Here is a 20,190-nt window from a genome sequence, read left to right as displayed (position 1 = left end):
CGTTTTTTAGCTCACTGCACCATCCCAGTTTCAGAACCTGACTGTATGCAAATTAGTCTGTTCCTGTCCCAGTGCATGATGGGAACAGGACAAACCAAACTACAGAAGCCAATTCTTACACTGGGAAGGAAACAAGCTCCCGGGGACCGGTTTCTGGCATTACAGCCGTCTTCGGCCCGGTTTGCTTGAATCCTGATGGTGCAATGAGCAAGGGTCTCACATCTGAGAATACCCTTCCACGCTTAGGGTGGACAAAAATATTTACAAAAAGGGGTGGTGAGGGACAGAGTCTCTGAATTAAACAGAAAGCTCTCACCCAGTCAAAAGATCAGGGCTAGATCCAACACCGTTTTTTAGCTCACTGCACCATCCCAGTTTCAGAACCTGACTGTATGCAAATTAGTCTGTTCCTGTCCCAGTGCATGATGGGAACAGGACAAACCAAACTACAGAAGCCAATTCTTACACTGGGAAGGAAACAAGCTCCCGGGGACCGGTTTCTGGCATTACAGCCGTCTTCGGCCCGGTTTGCTTGAATCCTGATGGTGCAATGAGCAAGGGTCTCACATCTGAGAATACCCTTCCACGCTCAGACACTCTGTTCATCACCACCCCCTTTTGTAACACTGACAGCTGGCATGAGTGGGTTGGTGCTTTTTGATCTAATGCATGCTAGTCATGTTGGAAGACCAGGTTAGGCATTCTTGCTTTAAATGAGCATATAAAAACTCAGTGCAAAATTGATCTCTGTCAGCTCTAGAAAGTTATGTGATGCCTTCATTTTTCCAGCTTCCAGGTACCCTGACCAGACATGTCATTCAGATGTGTTTCCCACCCTGTAATTGGGGCATCTGATGAAGTGGTCACCAGTGACAGAAGGTCTAGAAATGACCTGCCTAGTAACAGGTTCTTGTTCCACCATTTCAAATTCTGCTCACCTCTTGATTCAACCAACACTAGATCTTACCATTGACCCGTCACTTGTGACCATTGCCTACACATACACTCCTGTAGTGAACGCTTGTTCAGCTGAGTTGGTGGCATTACAGTTATGTAGGAGGCCATCATTCTCAACTGTTTCATGATCATGTTCACTGTTGGAGGATGTGATGTCTGGAAAACAGGAAGCAGCCTTTGAAATACCAGCACCCTCTCCAGGTTGGGATCGGCTTTGCGTGCCTCAGAGTTTACAACTGCCACTAAAAGGTCTGCATTTTCTGAGGGTAGAGATGGGAATTTTTGTTGTTGATTGTTAATCCAGTCTGTGCAGTCGCGACATGGCTGCCTGAGTGTTTGCCAGGTATTTCTGATGGCAGATGCTCTTTATCAGGGGAACATCCAGATATAGAAATACATGAATGGTGCTCCAGGACGATACTCTGTGACCACTGCTAGGCACTTGGTAAAGAGAAGAGTGTTTAGTCTTTTTCAAAACAGTTTTAAATTGCACCAACAAAAACAACTTTGAATAACTACAAAACAAAAATGACCACAACCTTGTTGAAGTTAGGTGACGTGTACACCAAAACAAGCAAGGCGAGGAAAATATCCCCAAAGGGCACAGGCTGCACAGTCCAACACCACAGAACTGGGTGTTGCGTCGTTATCACGCCACATCAGATCCGCCTGTGGCCTCTTAGTGGCACCAGATTAAGAAGGGGGGAGAGGAGGAAAGCTAGCCCAAGGGGCTAGGGAGGGGCCAATCGCTGGGAACCTGGGACGGAGCGACTGTACATCGAACTCAGAGTGACTGTTCCACCATAACCACTTTAATGGCTCTCTAGCTGAGCGACCGTGCAAACCATGGGTATCAACGAATGCCTAACGTTTACCTATAAGAAGTGTCCATGGTGACTAGCTTGGAAACAGGACTCCCTGTCACAAGGAGCATGCCTCTCGGCTACAGAAAGTGCTTGAACTGGAAATAAAAAAGTACAGATACTCCCATTCCAGAGTGCCTGACCGGAAGAGAGAAACAACTCTTCATATTACAAAGTATTGCTTCAAAGCAAAGGTGTGCAGTTACTCTTCCTTGTAAATAAAGAACGGTAGGTTCTCAGTACCTGAAAGTACCTCCTGCCCATTTAAAGCAGAGGATACAGGTGTTATATGGTGGTTGATAGAGTTATCAGGCTCCCTGCATGTTCTAGTCATACAAGTTTCAAACACTGTCCAGGCATGATACTGTATTCAATCCCCCCCCCCCCCACCCCCCTCCCGGACGTCGCGCAGTCTTTATCCTCCACCGCAGTGGTCTAAGGTTTTCCACGCTGCTACCGGCAGGGCTTTCATATGTCTTCGGAACCCAGTCCCAGGTGCCCCAGAGTTTAACGCTCACCATCCAAGACACTTCCTGGTGCGAGCTGCATTTGTCCAGTCTTGAACTGACTCGCCGACCCACTGAGCTAACAGGTGAGCACAATGGTGTGAATAGAGGCTCCTAATCTGACTCTGGCAAGGGCTCTATGAAGGGGTAAAGGAACAACAAGGCCTAATGAACAAGTAAATGGTCTTTCAAAGACCTGTGAAGTACTCGGGTGCGGCTGGCAGCTCTGTGTGTGCCCGGGAAGCTTTCTCAACACGGGTTGACACCTCTTAACCCTCTAAGGAGGGGGAGACACCAGATGGTTGGGGGTGTGATTCTATTGACGTTAATGAATACCTCACTTAAGGGGCAGAGCGGAGCCCCGGGAAATGGCTGGGGCATCAATAAAAGCGTTTTGTGTAGGCAGATCTGCTGGAGCCCGGCAGCACAGCAAAATGTACTAGTATTTTTCCGTTTATATATATAAATACATATAAAGAAAAACTTATTTTCCGTCTGTATTTATATTTAAAAATCTGTAAAAACTGAAAACCGAGAGCCCTAACTAACATGGTGCATTTTTTTATTTTAGCTTAAGTCATCGGCTTGATTTCAGAACACATTTATTGGATGTTCCCATTTCTGAATTGATGCTTAGATTCCCATGTGGGTTTCGTAGAAATGTTAAATGTTTTCGTGCTTTACACTGCAGGTGGGCAAACGCTTTGTTACTGAAAAGCAAGATCATTGTTTCCTTAGCTAGTTGAGGTATGAAGAAGAGACAGTTGGCATAGCCCGGCAAAAATAAGGTGGAAGGAGGTCTGTTTGCATGGGAGAAGGAGAGGAGACCAAGACAAATTGTTGCAAAGGAGTATACACGGAGAAGGCAGTGGAAGGAACCAAAGTCATGGAAAAAACCCACGGTTGAGACCATTGTTGAAAACATTTGAGAAAAGCATGGGACATCTGTTGAATAAGATTTGGTATATGATGCATTGTAGCAAGGGCACAATCTTTTGATCTAAATTCTAAATAGGAATGCCACTTTAGGGTAAGAGTAAGGTCAGATAGGACTAAATGCTTTTCTCCAATGAACTACTGATGGAGGGATATCTTCGTTTTTGTTTCTTGATTACCTATGTAGTAATTATAGAACTTGTTGTCCTTTCCTAGCTCGATAGAGTAATTTTTTTCAAAAGATTTGGATTATTTCTGTTTCCTATGAATTTTATACCGTTATGTTGAGATTTGTGTATGTCCACCTATTTTTGAATTAGTCATAAATTTTGACTAACCTTCATTTGGTTGTTGACCTGGGTTATTGTGTAGCCAGAGTGGTTACACTGTACGTTAATTTTAATTTGTGGAATTTTCTTGTTCCCCTTTACACTTTCATGCTTCTAAAAAGGAACATCGAGAGTTTGTCATAAGAGAATTCCTAAGTAAATGGGCCCAGGCCCTTTCTGGAGCAAAACAATGCATTTTCTGGAACATGCACATTCCAGGAGTGTACTGATGGGTGGCTCAGGAGGTCCCATATTTAAAACTGGAGTCAACCTTTGGAGCTGGGGATTCCCTATCCTTCTCCTACAGCTGGTTCTGGAATCTCCTTCCCTTTCCCTGTCAAGACATTAAGAAGTTTGAGGAGACAAAAGACAAGTGTCAGGTTCCTTTGTGTGTGCAGGAGGCAAAGCTCTTTAAAATGTAAGTAGGGCTGAGTACAGCTCGACCGCAAACCGTCCTGTTCACAACAAATCCCCTATTGTGTCACTGTCTGGAAGGAATACAAAAACCTCAACAGAAGAGCCATTCACAGTCATTAGAGCCAGGAAACTGACAAGAGGCACAAATTGTTTGGACACGAAAGTGTCAACTTTCTAAAATGAATTCAAAGATTGGATGAAAGAACAGTCACTGCTTTGTAGGAAAAGGGTATAGTTGAGCTGAGTACCAAAAGAAGCCCTGGGAAAAAAGTTCAAACCCATGCCAATCCCTTTCCCTTTCCCCATCCCTATCTTTCTCTCTCAATATAGGCATTCTCTAGCTCCTTTTCTCTTCTTCTTTCTCTGACCTCTCTAGCCTCTCTCTCATTCCTAGCGGTCTTTTTTCCACACCTCTATCTTTATTTTCTGCCTCTCCTTTTACTTACTGCCCACTGCGTATGCTGTGATAAAACCCTGGGAGCAGGTGAGAGTGATAGATGTGCTAAAAACAGCCCCAATGGCTCTAAACCCCCGATTACCCCATCCCACCTAAAATAAATGGCCAGGGTGGGCGAGGCATAGGGTATATTCTTTTACTGATGAAAGTAGAGGGAGATAGATTGATTGATTGGGTGTAAAGATGTCTTCTTTCTACTGATAGCATTAGATTGACAAGTAATTTTAATGTTGTATTTTAATGTACTTCTAAGGCAATTTTGCGGAAACAATTAAGAGTTTATATACCTTTAGCAGTAGACATAGGATTGCATCTGGCGGTGAGGAGAGCAGAGTTTTGTTAGGTGTCAGAAATTGGGTTGTTGGTTGAGGGGGGTGAAACCCTATTCAAGCAACAACCACAGTCCTTGTCGCGGCGAACCGCAAAAATTAGAGGCAATGTGTAAAGTATTTATGCAGAACTTAAACATTAATAAGTGAATCCACAACACAAGAAAAATATTACACTAATTTAGAAAATAAGAGTGAATATTAATAAATTATGTGACGCCAAAATAACAAAAATCTAATCAGTAGAACTGGAGTTTTGAATATTCATAGTTTTAAGTGAAAAAAAGCACATAAAAGGTCAAAGAGCCAACTGCGACATCTAGTCTGTTAACAGGGCAAAGTGGAAAGTTATGGCAGTCGGTGATTGAGCACAGTTTGGACACCCAAAGTCTCCGCTGACCTTCTGACTTGAACACATTCTGTAAAAATAAATAGGTGAATGTAAAGTTCAGAGGGGCAACTCAGTCGGCAGTGTCCGAAGAGGAGGCTTCTTCGTCAGGAAGCCGCTGGATGAAGTTGCAGTGAAGAGTTTTGCATTCAAACTTAGTCTCCTTTATGGAAGTCAAAAATATCCAGCAGGATGAAGCTGGAGGCTGTAGTCAAAGAGGTCTCCACAAATCTGGATAACCCTTTTGCGTGGAGCTGCTGAACAGGATCTGTGCTGTGGAGAAGAAGCTGCAAGAGCTGGATCAGAGTCAGACTGACCGGCGATTAACCCTGGGGGAATCGGCGAGCAGTTGTTCTCTATTCTCAGAACACTTTTTGTCAGTACATTTTTTAAGTCCCTGGTTTGGATTTGGGATATCTGGGCCCCTTTAGCACCACCAAGTGTACAGGGCTGTAGGGGTGGTGTGGATTAAAGATGGTTGGAGCCTTTTCTGTCCCTGAGGCTCTGATCAGGAGTACAGCCAACTAGCCCTTGGAGTCCCTCTGAAAGTATTTGGGTTCAAGCAGGAAAGTAGGTCTCAAGCAGCAGGGCAGTCCTCAGAGGGCAAAGGGCAGGCTTCAAAAAGCAGGGCAGTACTCTTGGTGCAGCAGGACAGTGATCTGAAGTATGCAGCAGGCCGCAGGCTGAAGATCAGCCCCGCAAGAGTCCCTCTGCATGTCAAGAATGTAACTGAAGAGTTGTTCTGAGGGTCCTATTGTTATACCTGATGTCAGCTTTGAAGTAAAAGAAACTTCTTGAGTTTTCTCCGTACTGAAATGTCTGGAATTTCCTGTCTCCCTGTTTTGGCCCCAGTCTGTCTGCAGTCACAATATGCTTTGTATGTAACCTGAGGCATTGTTTTTGAAGTCCAAGTAGGGATGTGCACAGTCCCCCCGCACCATCCCGCCTTGCATGGCCCAGCCTGCCAACACCCAGTCCCTCTATTGTGTGGCTGTCAGGGAGGAATACACAAAGGCCAATTGCCTGATATACCTAGTCATGTGACCCAAGAAACAGGCTGCAGGCACCAAATGGTTAGGACAAGAAAATCCCAACTTTCTAAAAGTGGTATTTTCAGGATTGGGATTTATAATCCAACTTTACCAAGATGCCAATAATTATATTTTCACCTGCTCCCAAACAAAAGTTATCACATATTAAATGTAATAAGGTTACTCAGTATTATCCTATGGCAGAGGTAGGCCTTATAGTAGTGAAACATGAATTTGTGTGTTTTTCACTACTGGGACATATAAATCTTAAAAATACTTGTTCAACTTTTTGAATTACAATGTACCCTGCTCTATGGGCTGTCTAAGGCTTACATTAGGTGGTACTTATATGTAATAAAAAGGGAGCTTTACACTTGGCAAGGGGATTACTTCGACAAGCCGAATTGGCAGTTTAAAAGAACTAGTAGCATTTAAGCCATTGAGATATTACATGCCACTTTACTGGGGACTTATAAGTAAGATAAATATGCCAATCAGGTGTATGCCAGCATTTCCATGTTTTAGGGAGAGAGCACAAGCACTTTAGCACTGATTAGCAGTAGTAAAATGCTAAAAAAACGAATTCAGCAAAAATTCAGAACGGTGTAGGCAAACGTTTGGGAAAAAGCACCATAAGGCAGACAGGTCTAATATGGGGTGAAACCAATTTTAATTCTTTTGGAGCTGGTGGACTATGTTATTCTGAAATTAATGTTTGTCGACCTTTGTATATGAAAGTTTATGTAACTATAAAAGATTGGGTTTTTTTGTCGAGTTTTATATTGCGTTATCTAGACATAGAGGTATCAGAGCGCTTTACATGAGCACCAGTTACATTACATATTGGACGCATTCGTTTTTGTGAGGCATGGGGAGCTTAAGTGATTTTCCAAGAATCACAGAATGTTGAGCGAGCGTCTCTGCTGAGACTTGAACCCAGTTCCCCTGCTTCGAGGTCGACTGACCTAACCCTTAGACCCCATTCTCTCCCTTCTCACATCCTCTTTCCCAGCCACATTCTATGCTTCCTTGTTGTAACGTAATTGTATTAGCTATATGATGCTTTCTTGGATTGAACAGAAGGTCAGGGCACAGAGAACCTTCTTTGAAGGTCGAGAGTTAAGGTGCCCAGGAATACATGTGATGACAGCCGAGGGTGCCCTCTCTTCCTGCAAAATGCATCATTAGCCAGCGGGTTGGTACTGAATTCATGTACAATTTGTGATGTTTATTTTCTTACAGGCTAATAAGTAACACGGATGTTTCCCTCATACAGATCAGTGGGCGGCAACTGATATTGTGTCCATAGAAAAATTAACACCATTTACAGCTTTGGGGACAGAAAAAAACCCCTATGAACAACACACTACTTAAAAACATGTTTTTGAGCACTAAAATGGAAGTGATTGCCTTTCTCTGCCAGTGCATGAGGACTGCTGTTTCTTACTACCGAGTTTCATTAATGCAAAGTCCAGTAGCTAAACATCTCACAATCAGTGCTGAAAATGGAACAAGGATGATAAATAGAGGGTCTGTCCGCAAAAACATGCATCTCACAGAGCCTTTGATACTACGGGCAGATTTATGAGGCCCTTGCGCCACGTTTACGCCGCTGTTGCGTCACGCAAGGTGGCGTAAACGTGGCGCATCCCTACGAACGATTTACAACGTGACGCATCTAGGCAGATGCGTCACGTTGTAAAGCCCTGCGCCGCTTGTGGGCGTTCCGGCGCAGGGTGGGCGGTCCGGGGCAGGTGCGCCTCGCAAAAGTGGCTGAGTGAAATCTATGAGATTTCACTCAGTCACTTTTAAGCCAATGCTGCGTCAAAAGCCGGCGCCTGCTTGAAGCAGGCGTATGTCTTGACGCAGCATTGTTAAAATGGGGCTCCCCCGAGCCTTGCTGGAGCTGCGTCGCGCTTGCGACGCAACTCCAGCAATGCGACACATTTCCGGCACAGATGCGTCACGCATCTGTGCCGTTTTTGCACCATGGTGCGCCGCATTATAAATGCGGCGCACCATGGCTGGCGGAGCTGTGGAGCACTGTGGCGCATGTTAACTGGCGCATCCCTGGGGATGCGCCAGTTAACATAAATCTGCCCCCAGATGTATGCGGAACACGCAATTTCCCCAAAAAAAGACAAGGTGAATGAAGGAATTTAAGTACAAGGTTGCCGTGAAAATATGAAAATTGTGGAAACAACTGTCTGAATTTAAATGTCTTCACCAGGAGAGACTGATCTGTCTAGGAAAAAACGTTTCTTAGTACAAACTTTGAAACTTTGAAAGAGATTAAGTTAGCTCCAGAATGAGCACTCCAGAGAATTGGGTGGCACCTAAGACACAGTGACCTCCACAGTTTTATCAATTCAAAGTAAAAATAAAGCTTTATTGGTTAAGAACAAGGATCCAAGGCTCTTAATGACATACCCCGGAAAATGATATGCCGAGGTGCAAATCTCTACACGAGATGAAGCTAGCCTTTTTACAAGACCACTCTTTAGATTCCTGTTGTTAGGAACATTTACAGCTGTTCGGTGCAGCTGTTCCTGAAAATCGCTCTAACAATATCATGATGAGTTTATTCAAAGGGCAGTGGAGAGAGCATTATCTGTGAGTGAATAAAATAATTCCTCGCACGTGTAGCATGAAAAATTAAAACGATGTATTTACTCATCTGGCTATGAAAACAAAATTGGTTCCGATCGGAAACATGATTGCAGTTATTGTGAGTATGCTCATATCGTTTTTTCCGGGTCAGGAAGGTGCCGGAAGCTGCTTGTTAAGTTACCAGCGGTCATTTCTCTCCTCGCATGCATTGCAAGCTGCATACACAGGCAGCAACTGTATTTTGGAAGAATCTCGCAGTTGATTACAAATACAGTGCCAAGGCTTAGGTGTTAGTGAAGTAGTGTGGCTCACTGGTTAGAGGCGGCAGACCCGAGAGCAGAGGACGGCCCGGGACCAGGGTTCGATTCCCGGCGCGGCAGGTTTCTGGACCAGGGTCAGCGGACTCGATAATTCTCTCGCCTCGGTGCCCACTCTGATCAGCAATCACACTCGGCAACTCTGGGCATTAGCTTGCCTCATCTTCACTAACGGCCCCACCAGACCGCCGGGGATGCCTGGTCTCACCCTGGAGATACCCATTTAGGGACCATCTCTCAGGGAAGCCAGGAAGGGTTTCGCAGTGGTCGAAGTGCCTTGGGACCCTACGGGTAAGTAGTGCGCTATATAAATGCCAATACATACATTCTGTAATCAGGGCTGGCTCTAGGGCGGTGCGACTGGTGCCACCTCACCGGGACTGCCTTTATTATGATTTTAAAAACACCTGCAGCTACGTTCTTTGCCTCCAGCAATTTTTAGGCAACAATACAAATTTCAAGATAACTCTGGTGATTAATGTTCTTCCGAGAGAGAGAGAGATTGGAGTTTTGTCCAGCGGAAGTGTTTTGACTCACCCTAAGGTAGTGCAGAGGGTTAATATGCCTGCTGCAAAGGACGTGTCCTATGCAGGTCACAAAGGGCATATAATGAAATGAGGCCATAGGTTAGTGCTTTTGTTAGAAAGATCCTATTGTTACTTGCAGGTTATAAGTTAAAATCCTAATTTAGAACAGTGAGCAATTAGCTGTCATCAAAGAGCTGCAAGCAAACAGCAAGTATAGGTTAGAGCATTATGATTTCCCCCGTCTTTCATTATCCTAATGTTGCAAAATTGGTTCATTTGGGTAGGAATCAATTCCTTTTAAAGAGAAACATCAACCATTGAGTTACATTTTAAATTCCCTGTTTGTGCTTCTCCAGAAAAGCACTCTTAAACTATACTGCCTACCAGTACAGATGACATGTGACTCCTACACCTTGTAGTCCTCTGTCTTATGTAACATTTCCTATACACTGATTTACACGTGTGATTGATTGTCTTTATGGGATGGGAAAGGTGTGGTGCAGTGGCCAGGTGGCTGACTTTGGAGCGCAGGAGTGATGGTTCGATTGCCAGTGGCAGCTCAGCTCAGCATCTTGTGACTCTGGGCAATAGCTCTCTTAATCTCTCTGATGATCCCCAGCACTATGTTTGGTCTTTACAAGGATGGATTATTTATTATTATCTGTGTAATATTTGTGTGATGTAAAGTGCTTTGACACCCTACACTGGTATGAGTGGTGCTATAAAGGTAATTAAATGCATCTGAGAGAGAGTGGTCATGGAGACTTGAGAGACACTGTTAAAGGGTGGTAATTAGGGAATCTGCAGCTGGGTTGGTAATTGGGGGGCGCCAACAAACATTGTCTCACCAGGCGCCACCAGTGCTAAAGCTGGCCCTGTCTGGAATGTTTTCTTTCCATGATTTTGTATCGCAGTTCATAAGCAGTCCAAAATACCACAGCCCCATTGAACTGTGAGGCATTAGTTTTTCCAGAAGTCTGTGTTCCTAGGGAAATCAAAAGGGGGTGCCTAAAAGCTCCTCAGCCGCCCTTCTCTTCTTATTTGTTGTACCAAAGGTAAATCTGATAGGCTGCATCAAAGACTTTCTTATAGCTATTGTGAGGAGTTTGAGCAGGCAATCAATACAGCAAGCTGGACAGTTTTCCTGAGAGTACTCATGAAAAGTTCCACAAGGCCGCTGGCCTTTGGCCAAAGACTTGTACTCTTCTGATACTTAACATTAAGTTGACCGATGAAGTCTCTGCATTCTTGACTGTTGAACGGTAGGCTGTTGTCAGATTTTAAGATCGCAGAAACATCCCATGTCGCAAAGATGCTGTCTAATCTATTGATGAGTCTTTCTTGAGTTATGGATGAGTGATGTTCTATAAATGGAAACAGGCGTATTCATCAACAATCACCATCAGGGGATGTCCACCGTCAAGGGGACCAAAGAAGTCAATGCCAATTTTTTCCCATACATGTTTTGGCAATTCTGACATATTTAAGATGCATGATGGTTTTCAAGAAAAGGCAGTTGCATAGATGACAAGTCTTCAATTCTCTTTCAACTCTCTCATCGAGATGAGGAAACCAGGCTTGTTCCCGGAGAGCTCGTTTTGGTGCAGCGATTCCACGATGTCCTCCAAGGGCCACGTCAGTTATCCTTTGTCAAAGACTCTCTGTAATAACTCTCAAACGTCTCATGATAATGCCTTCTTGAATAATGGAAAGTTCATCTATAACATTTGTAAACTTCAGGTATTTACTCTCACTGGTTAGAGGTTGAGTGTGCTGGTTCAAAGACTGATGTATAATAATATCTTTTAGTTTTAATATGTAAATATCTTGACTCGTTGCAGTGACAATTTGTTCTAACCAAATGGCAGCTGTGGTGCTTGATTTCACAATGAAATGTATGTAGATTTCAGCCATCTTGGAAGTGGTTCCATAGCACTGTAGATGCACTCTTGAGAAGTAGTCGGCAGGGTTTTGGTCTTCCCCTGGACAGTGCACGATTGTTAATTTGTATTCTTGTAATCGGAGACCCCAACATTCAATGCTGGGTGGCATCTTTGCCTTTGGATAGCCAAAGATAGGCAACAATACTTGATAATTTGTCACAAGCATGAAATGTTTTCCATATAAGAATACATGGAAATGTTCAGAAGCCCACATCACTGCTAAACTTTCTTTCTCAGGTTGTGAATAAGCATATTCAGTTTGGGACAAACTTCTGCTTGCATACACCCCAATTTGTCTTCGAGCATTTGGTGTCTGCTGTGCTGTGCAAGGATTGTGCCTAACCAAACAGGGCAAGCATCAACAACAACCTCGGTATGAAGCTTTGTATAAAAGTATGCCACTTCAGTAACGCTCTCATTAGCTTGTTTGATTCTGTTGAAACGTTGCTCGCAATCACATGACCAATGAAATGAAACATTCTTTTTCGTCAATTCTGTCAAGTCAACGGAGCACTCATGGTGGCAAATTCTTATAGGTATTTAGAACAGTAGCTGGCCATGCCAAAGAATGAACCTAACATGGAAACATCTTGTGAGGGACTGGCAGTTGACAGCGTCTGCACTTTATCTGGATCGGGTGTTATATCCCTATCAAAAAAGATATGGCCAAAGAAGTTTAGCTTTGTCTTATAGAACTCACATTTCTCACCATTCAAAGTGAAACCTGCAACTGCAAGTAAATGATACACTTGCATGAGAGCTTTATTGTGCTCTTTCTGTTTAGCTCTGAAACCAATATGTCATCATTATAATTAAACGCATTCCTGACAGGCTGTGTGATACTTCCAATGACATCTTGAAACAGTTTTGTAGCTGATGACATACCTAAGCTTAGTCTTTTGTATAGGAACAGACCATTATGCGTTGAAAGGTTGTAATGTAACTATCCTTGAGTTCCAACTGATGAGATATTATGTTATGTTATCATAGGTTTTATTAAGCGCTCAGCTACTCTAGCAGAGTGTCCCGGCGCTGACAGATCAGACACAGCATAACTCAACCATCGAGGGCAGATTAGAGGCCCAAAAGCCACGTTTTAAGATCTTTCCTGAAGGATGCCAAATTCTCGCTCTTTCTCAGAGCAAGCGGCAGATCGTTCCAGGCGCGTGGCACTAGATGTTGAAAGGAGCGGCCCCCAATCCGTGCACGCCTGATTACAGGGATCCTCACCAGTGACAGGGCAGCCAAACGTAAGGCTCTGGTTGGATGGTGGAAGACCACTCTCTTCCGCAGATAGAGAGCCCCAATGCCATGCAGAGCTTTAAACGCCATGGTGAGGGCCTTGAACTTAATACGTTTCCTGACTGGAAGCCAGTGAAGGGACTCCAAAAGGCCAGTGGCATGAGAACGGCGACCCAGGCCAAAAATGGCCCGAGCCGCCGCGTTCTGCACCACCTGCAGCCAAGACAAAAGAAATTCAGGCAGGCCGAGGTAGAGTACGTTTGCGTAGTCCAACCTCGATCCAATCAGGGCTTGCACTGTTGTTTTTCTATGGGCGATCGAGAGAAGGGGGAGCATTTTGAGTATTCCAAAACACAGCCCCACTAGGCCGAGAATCTGAAATTTCAGTGAAAGGCAATTGTCCATCTTGATTCCCAGGTTCTTAACTACCTTGTAATCAGTGGCAGGAGGAAACATTCCTGCAGGCCACCAGGTCTTCCAACCGGGATCAGGGGGGCAACCGAAGAAGAGGAGCTCGGACTTGTTGGAGTTACATTTCAACTGGTTAAGTTGAAACCAAGTGAATATTGCGCCCAAGCAGTTCTTAATGCTCTCGCCATCAAAGTCCATGTTCTTGCCGCAGGTGAAGAGAAGCTGGGTATCATCGGCGTACGATATAATCTGGGCACCAAACGACTCTGCCAGTGCCGCGAGGGGGGCCATATAGATATTAAAAAGCGTGGGGCTCAATATTGACCCCTGAGGAACTCCCACCTCTAGAGGCGGCACTGTAGCAGAGAACGGGGGAGCCCGGACTGTCTGATGTCGGTTAGAGAGAAACGACTCAAACCATCTGAACACCGTTCCCCGAACCCCGATCTCCCAGAGTCTCGCGAGGAGCCGGTCATGAGGAACGGTGTCAAACGCCGCCGAAAGATCTAATAATACCAAAACAGCTTTCCCTCCACTGTCTAGGACTTCCTTGATGGCTTCTGACACCTCCAACAATGCCGACTCTGTACTCATGTTGGCCCTGAAACCGGACTGGGTAACATGCAGAATCTCATTAGATTCCACAAAATCGGCCAAGACTGAATGCACATGCTTTTCAGTCACCTTGGCCAGGGCCGGTAACAGCGAAATAGGCCTATAGTTAGCATGGTTACTGGGGTCCAAGGACGGCTTCTTTAAGAGAGGGAGAACCATCGCCTGTTTCCATGCTTGCGGTACGGATCCAGTTTCCAGAGACCTATTTAGGATCAGATTGACAGTCGGATTGATAACATGAGCAATTTTAGCTAGAAACTTAGCGGGGCAAGGATCGCGCGGGGAGCCAGATCGTAATTTAGACAAAATCTCCAGCGATGATTGCAACTCAATCAGGGGAAACGTCATCAAAGTGGGCTGTCCCGCGATCACCTCAGGAGAGCCCAATGCTGAATCGAGCCGACCCACTCCCGTCGCCACAGGAAAAGTGTCCTGAATGCTAATGATCTTATTAGAGAAGAAGCTAGCCAGTTGGACCACCCAAGGCTGCGAAAAGGAGCTTTTAGGTGTGATGGCGGCCGGGGAGGTGAATTCCTTCACTACCAGGAAAACTTCTTTACTGGTGTTACTAGCCTCCTCAATCCTTCTGGCAAAGTATGCTTTTTTCTCTAAATAGATTTCCCTATGATAATCCTTTATCCTGCTCTTGTACGCTTCCTTTAGAGGCTCCAAGTAGCTTACTCTCCATGCTCTCTCTGCTTTCTTACAAAGCCTGCGGCTGGAGTTCCTTTATTCAAATCAAGACAAAAGGACACCTTTGCACGGTTCAATTATTTTTCCCCCTCATATCACCAAAAAGCTTCTGCAAAGCAAAGAAAACCGCATCGTCTAACGGCCCGACCAGCGGTCACTGCACTCGCCCTGGTCCATTCCACTTGAACTCACACCTTTGTCATTGAGATGGTGTAATCATCTGGACGAATAGTCAACACCCAGGGATCGAGACCAAATCAGAAAAGGAGACCAGATAGATAGGTCAGGGCTCTTTATTATTCTCTGATCGAGGCCACAAATTCTGACTGCAGCCCTGACCCAATCTTCTGCTGTTAGGGGAAAAGGGCCCCTCCAGTTCAGACAAATTTCCCTCCTAGCAATAGGTTTGAATAAAAGAGCAACCTTCTATGAAGCCGCCATACCAACAAAGTTGGTGCTCCATCATCCCGCAGAAGAATAAGAGTTGTATTTAATTTAATCTCATGATCGAACATCCCTTTAAGTGCTAGTCCTACAACGTCCCAGAAATTCTTCAAGCATGGACAATCAACAAAAATGTGAACATCATTGGCACCTAAAAAGCCACACTTCACACACTTGGGGGGAGGTTGAGGTGCAAACTTAGATATTTTATGTGGAGTCAAATAAAGACGATTAATAGTAAAAAAGTGTTTTTGCTTCAAGTTAGCAGGTTTAACCGTTGAGTAGAGAGTCTTCAAAGAGCTGTCCCAAATAGGCTCGATGCCCTCCTCTGTTGTGTAGCGTTTTAGGGTCCGAGTGAATTTTCCCGATTCATCTCTTATATAGGTACAATTCACATTGCCCTAAAATAGGCATAGAAATCAAGCCCTTATTTAGACATAGCCCATGCAGACCAAATACAGGCATGGCTACTTATACCTGTACCAAACGTCACAACGCTTTCTTGGAAAATCGGCTTAAGCAGTTAGGGAACTACCCTTGCTTGAATATTGATTTATTCAAGAACTCATGGTATTTGCAAAGTATGACTATTCCCTAGGGGTTCTTTCCTGACGCTATTATGCTCGACTTTACGTCAAACTATGGCATTCATTGACACCTTCAAGGTATAAATATACCTTCACTTGCTCTAGCAAGACACAGTGGTTCGGAGCAGTTCGACTATCTACTTGCCCGACGCAGCTCGCTGCAGCAAGTGCAAAGATTGCCCACTGAAGGTGTCTCCACCTACTTACTAAACGTTCAATCTCTTAATGAGATATTCTTAAAGTATTTGCTGTACCGCGAATGCAGACCAAATGAAAATAATTGTGCCCAAAGTATCCTCCCTTTTAGTAACTGTCTCAATAGAGACTCGTAGAGATTACCTTTGGCTCGTTGTCCTTGGATTTCTATTGAGACAGTTACTAAACGGCAGGATACTTTGGGCACAATTATTTTCATTTGGTCGGCATTCCCCGCACAGCAATTACTTTAAGAATATCTAATTTCCCGAACAGTAATCACTTTATTAACAGCGAGAAACTGTTGTGATCACTTTAAGAATAGCGATACACTGTTGTGAGATTCACAATGGACATCATGTAAAGTGTTACAACATTCATAGCATGTGCGAAGTATTACAAATATCATACTTTGAAAAATGTACTACGACAATGGGGCATCAGTCTTAATGACATTACACGTGAAGAAACTATGACTATGTCTTCCCACCTCCATACGGGGCACATATGAATAATGACTGCCCTGTGAGACATGCATACTACAACTTCAAGTATGTCTCCTCAAGACACCGACAAGGTTTCTAGCGCACACGCACTGCCATCTATAGTTTTGATAGACCTAGTAACCATAAAAGATAGCTCTTCCTTTTATTGCACTCTTTACCTGGGGCACCGCCTTTTGTTACATTATTTTAATCTTGGTGTATCTGTTGTGTATAGTTCACATGTGTCAAAGAACTCACACCAAATTAGATAGATGAATTCACACGAGCAGTAAATAGCGGCCCATGGACAACAACAGGTTCAGTTGGGCCTGTTTCGAAAACAATACCAGTATGTGTTTTCTTCTCCTACTTGCAAGTACAGATACACTAGGTCTGACCTCCCAACACATAGGTGTCAGACTGACCATCTCAACAGGATCCACAAGGCTTCTCCTCACACACTTTCGGTCCTGAAGAAAGCCTCAAGAATTCAACACGAGGCTGAAACATGTCGACCCACACCAGTATGGTGGGTTCATAATCAGATCCACCTACGCACAACTTCTGTTTTTAATCACCCACATCACTGCTTCTTCCAGTAAAGTTTTTACGTTACAGTGATGTAGGGCCTTTTAAACTCACTCCACTTTCACCAGCGCACAGAAACGCCCTCCTGCCAATTTTTACATCTCTGGCCACTACTGGTAAACCAGTTGGTCTTCCTCCGGGTGGAGGTTTAGCATACCGACAATGATAAAGACCCGATGATGAAGCTCCTACAGTACCCATAGGTGGAGAAACAAGATATACCGCCCTCGGCATTTGTGTACGTATATGAGGGTTTTTACCAAGCTTTCTAGAGAAACCAAAGACCCTGGTATACAGGACAAGTGATCCATCCTCCCCCCCCTTTTGATTTTTTTCCTATATGGAATTAAACAGGGATTCCAGGACTTGTATCAGCTCATCAATCAAAAGGCTATATACTTCATTTGAAAGGGCATCAGTGCAGGCGGCTTTACCCTTCCTGCCCTTACTTATGCTTAAACGGATCTCCTCCTTAGTGATTGGATCGTCGAGAGCCTTACAGCTTACACCTGTTAAATTAAGTAGCTGAAACCTCCTCAGCCAGCACTTATTGTACTCCTGATCAGGAGAGATCTCTTCTCGATATAAGCTGGAAAAAAGAGACAATAAACAGGCCTGCATATCCTCCTGCTTCCCTGAGGTGTGGCCCCTATCATTGACAACCAGCTTTTTGATACAGTTCCTCAACCTGTCTGTCCGGGCCTTCCAAGCAAGTATGTACCAAATTCTGCATGGACTTTACATCCCACTGGGCTCTACATTTTTGATCAAGAAAGACCCTATATTTCATCATTGTGTCCTCATGTTGCTTCTGCAACCTTACCTATACATCAGGGGACTGTATTCCAGCTTGGAGCAGGCTGCCTTCTAGTATGCCTACTCTGTCCTCTAAGGCTTTAAGAGTTGAACGTTCAGCCCTTTTCTGAGCAGAAGACTGACTTTGCAATTCCCCTCTGAGAAAGGCCATAAACGTGTCTCATATGATATCTAGGGAGGCAGAAACAAGGTTGTCCTGAAAAAACTGCCTATATACTTGTTCTAACACGCCACCTATCTCAGGACAGATAAAGTGGCTCTCCTTAGATTCCATCTAGAGCTCACAGGGCTAGAATACCCAACCAAAGAGAAAACCATAGCTGTATGGTCAGAAATATGGGCTGGTAATATATGTATAGATGATATTTTTTCCATCATGATCCTATCAACAAAGAAATAGTCCAATCTAGAGAAGTGGTCATGTTTCTTACTATGAAATGTAAAGTCCTGCCTTGTACCCATCTTTTGTCTCCAGATGTCCAACAGGCCCAATTCTAACAAATGGTGTTTAGCGTCCTCCTGACACCGTTCAATATTGTTATCACGTTGGCGATGTGCAGACTTGGATGTTGTTCTCATTCAATTGCTCTGTTTGCTTGACACATATCAGCGTAGATGCGTACAGCTCCTTGTTGGAAATTCAGCCTTTTGCCCTGTTCACCCAAATTTTTTTTGCTGAATGATGCTGGAAGTACCCGAAAGATGCATCAACAGACACACAAGCTAAACTTACCATATCAAAAAAGAGTGGGAGAGGTTGTGAGGGAAGTGTGTGCCAAGCGGGGAGGAGCAGGGGTGCACCAAAAAAGCCAGAGAATAGGGAGGGAAAATATTACAAAGAAACAAAAAACTAGAGGATGGATGGAAGAAGCAACAGATGAGCGGGAAGGGAGCGAAGGGGAAGCAACATGGAGAGGGACGGGAGGTCAAGGAGAAGGGAACTGGAAGCAGCAAATGAGGAAGAGAACAACAAAGCACAAGCACTCTTCTGGAGTCCTAAACAGGTAATGACATTAAAAAAGAAATTAAAAAAAGTAGTCCCATGTTGTCAGCAGTGAAAGTCTACACCATAGCCAATCAAAAGCAGGTTCAAAAGAGTTAAGCTCATGGTGAAAGACAACAACAGAATAGGGAGGAAATCCACCAACAAAAAGCAGGGAACTAAGACTGACAAGATAACCATGTAATTATCAGAATTGTATGAATAAATACCAGTGCACATCCCTGCTAGTTACTTTTATCCAATCGGCATCCAGCCACGACAATCCAATATTTCCAATCTTCTTGCCGTCCACAAATTTACATGCACAATGTTCATTACTATTCAATATTCTTTATTATTGATTCCTTTCTTGTCACACCGTCACAGCCGACGCGGGTTTCGCCCTCCGCGGGCTTTTTCAAAGCAAAATATTATATGGTGAGCTGTATTTATTCGAAAGAATCAACAATTATCGCAGAACCCGTTGAAAATAAGTCCTTCAAGCCTTTCGCTTTGTGCATCAAAAGAGTTATCAATGTAGTTCTTATATAGGTAATCCATTCATGTGTTGATTATCAAAATTACTGTACGCTATCTGGAGCCTTGATAAGTTCCATCGCCATAGCGCGTTTGTTTGGCGTTCACAGGGTGTCCTCCTTCCGCGTTCGCCTTCCCAGGAACCTTATCAGAATTGCTTTACTTTCTATAGTATTGTATACAATGTTGTCTGCAACAGACTGTAGTGAGACTGCAAAAACCAAAAAGAGAAAGGAAAAATAGCAACAAAAAAACTAAATAGGTTGGAACAGGTTTAAAAAAGAAAAACGAGACAGCAAAAGAAAAAGGAGGGTACAGGAGTAACACTAAAAGGAAAGACAGTGGAAGTAATACAAATATTAGTTTTGAAGTCTCGAAAAACCAGCTGATGGCTAGAAGTAGAAAATGAGAAGTAAATATTTTGAGTAATATTGTTGAGAAGTCAAAAGTTAGCTTCTGGTGTGCAGGCAAATGGTCAACATTTGCACTTTTACGGGCTGGTTGTAGTGAGCCCAGAAGGCTGAAAAAGTGGGGGCCGGTTTGGTGAGGTGGGGGCTTTGTTACTGGGGGCCCGTTTTGGTGTAATGCTGCAATATTGGCCCCCAGTAACAAAAGCAGCAGTGCTGGGCAGTGGCATGACAAAGCCCACTCCAGCCCCGGAGCTCCATGTGGCCCCCCAGCACAGTACCCTGGACTGAGAGCTCCTGAGTGAGTCTCCATGTGCTTTGCAGGTGGCCCGCACAAGTTTCGTTATGCCACTAGTGCTGGGAGTTTGGTTTTGTTTAGCAGCAGTGCTTCACACTTGCCTCCCCACGGGGTGCGGGGGGAAGGGTGGAGGGGAGCGGTCGAATAAACTGCCAGGGCTGTTTTTGGTTCCAAGTCTGGCCCTGGCCTTTTATGTTATTTGAGGTGACGCCTCCTGTTGGAATCACCTTTTCAAGTAACCTTTCCTTGGATCGCGCCCTAAATTGTGTACCCAGCAGGA

General features: G+C 44.3%; 1 protein-coding gene across 2 annotated transcripts in view; it reads right to left on the bottom strand.

Moving 5' to 3' along the window:
* The window catches only part of ANXA10 (annexin A10), a 479,763-nt gene that overhangs the window by 333,210 nt on the left and 126,363 nt on the right, over positions 1-20,190 (bottom strand). The window lies entirely within an intron of this gene.

This window comes from Lissotriton vulgaris, chromosome 3_1, assembly GCF_964263255.1.
Source record: "Lissotriton vulgaris chromosome 3_1, aLisVul1.2, whole genome shotgun sequence".
In the NCBI taxonomy this organism is placed as follows: domain Eukaryota; kingdom Metazoa; phylum Chordata; class Amphibia; order Caudata; family Salamandridae; genus Lissotriton; species Lissotriton vulgaris.
Note: the sequence above shows the minus strand (reverse complement) of the source record. Positions and strands in the feature narration are given on the sequence as shown.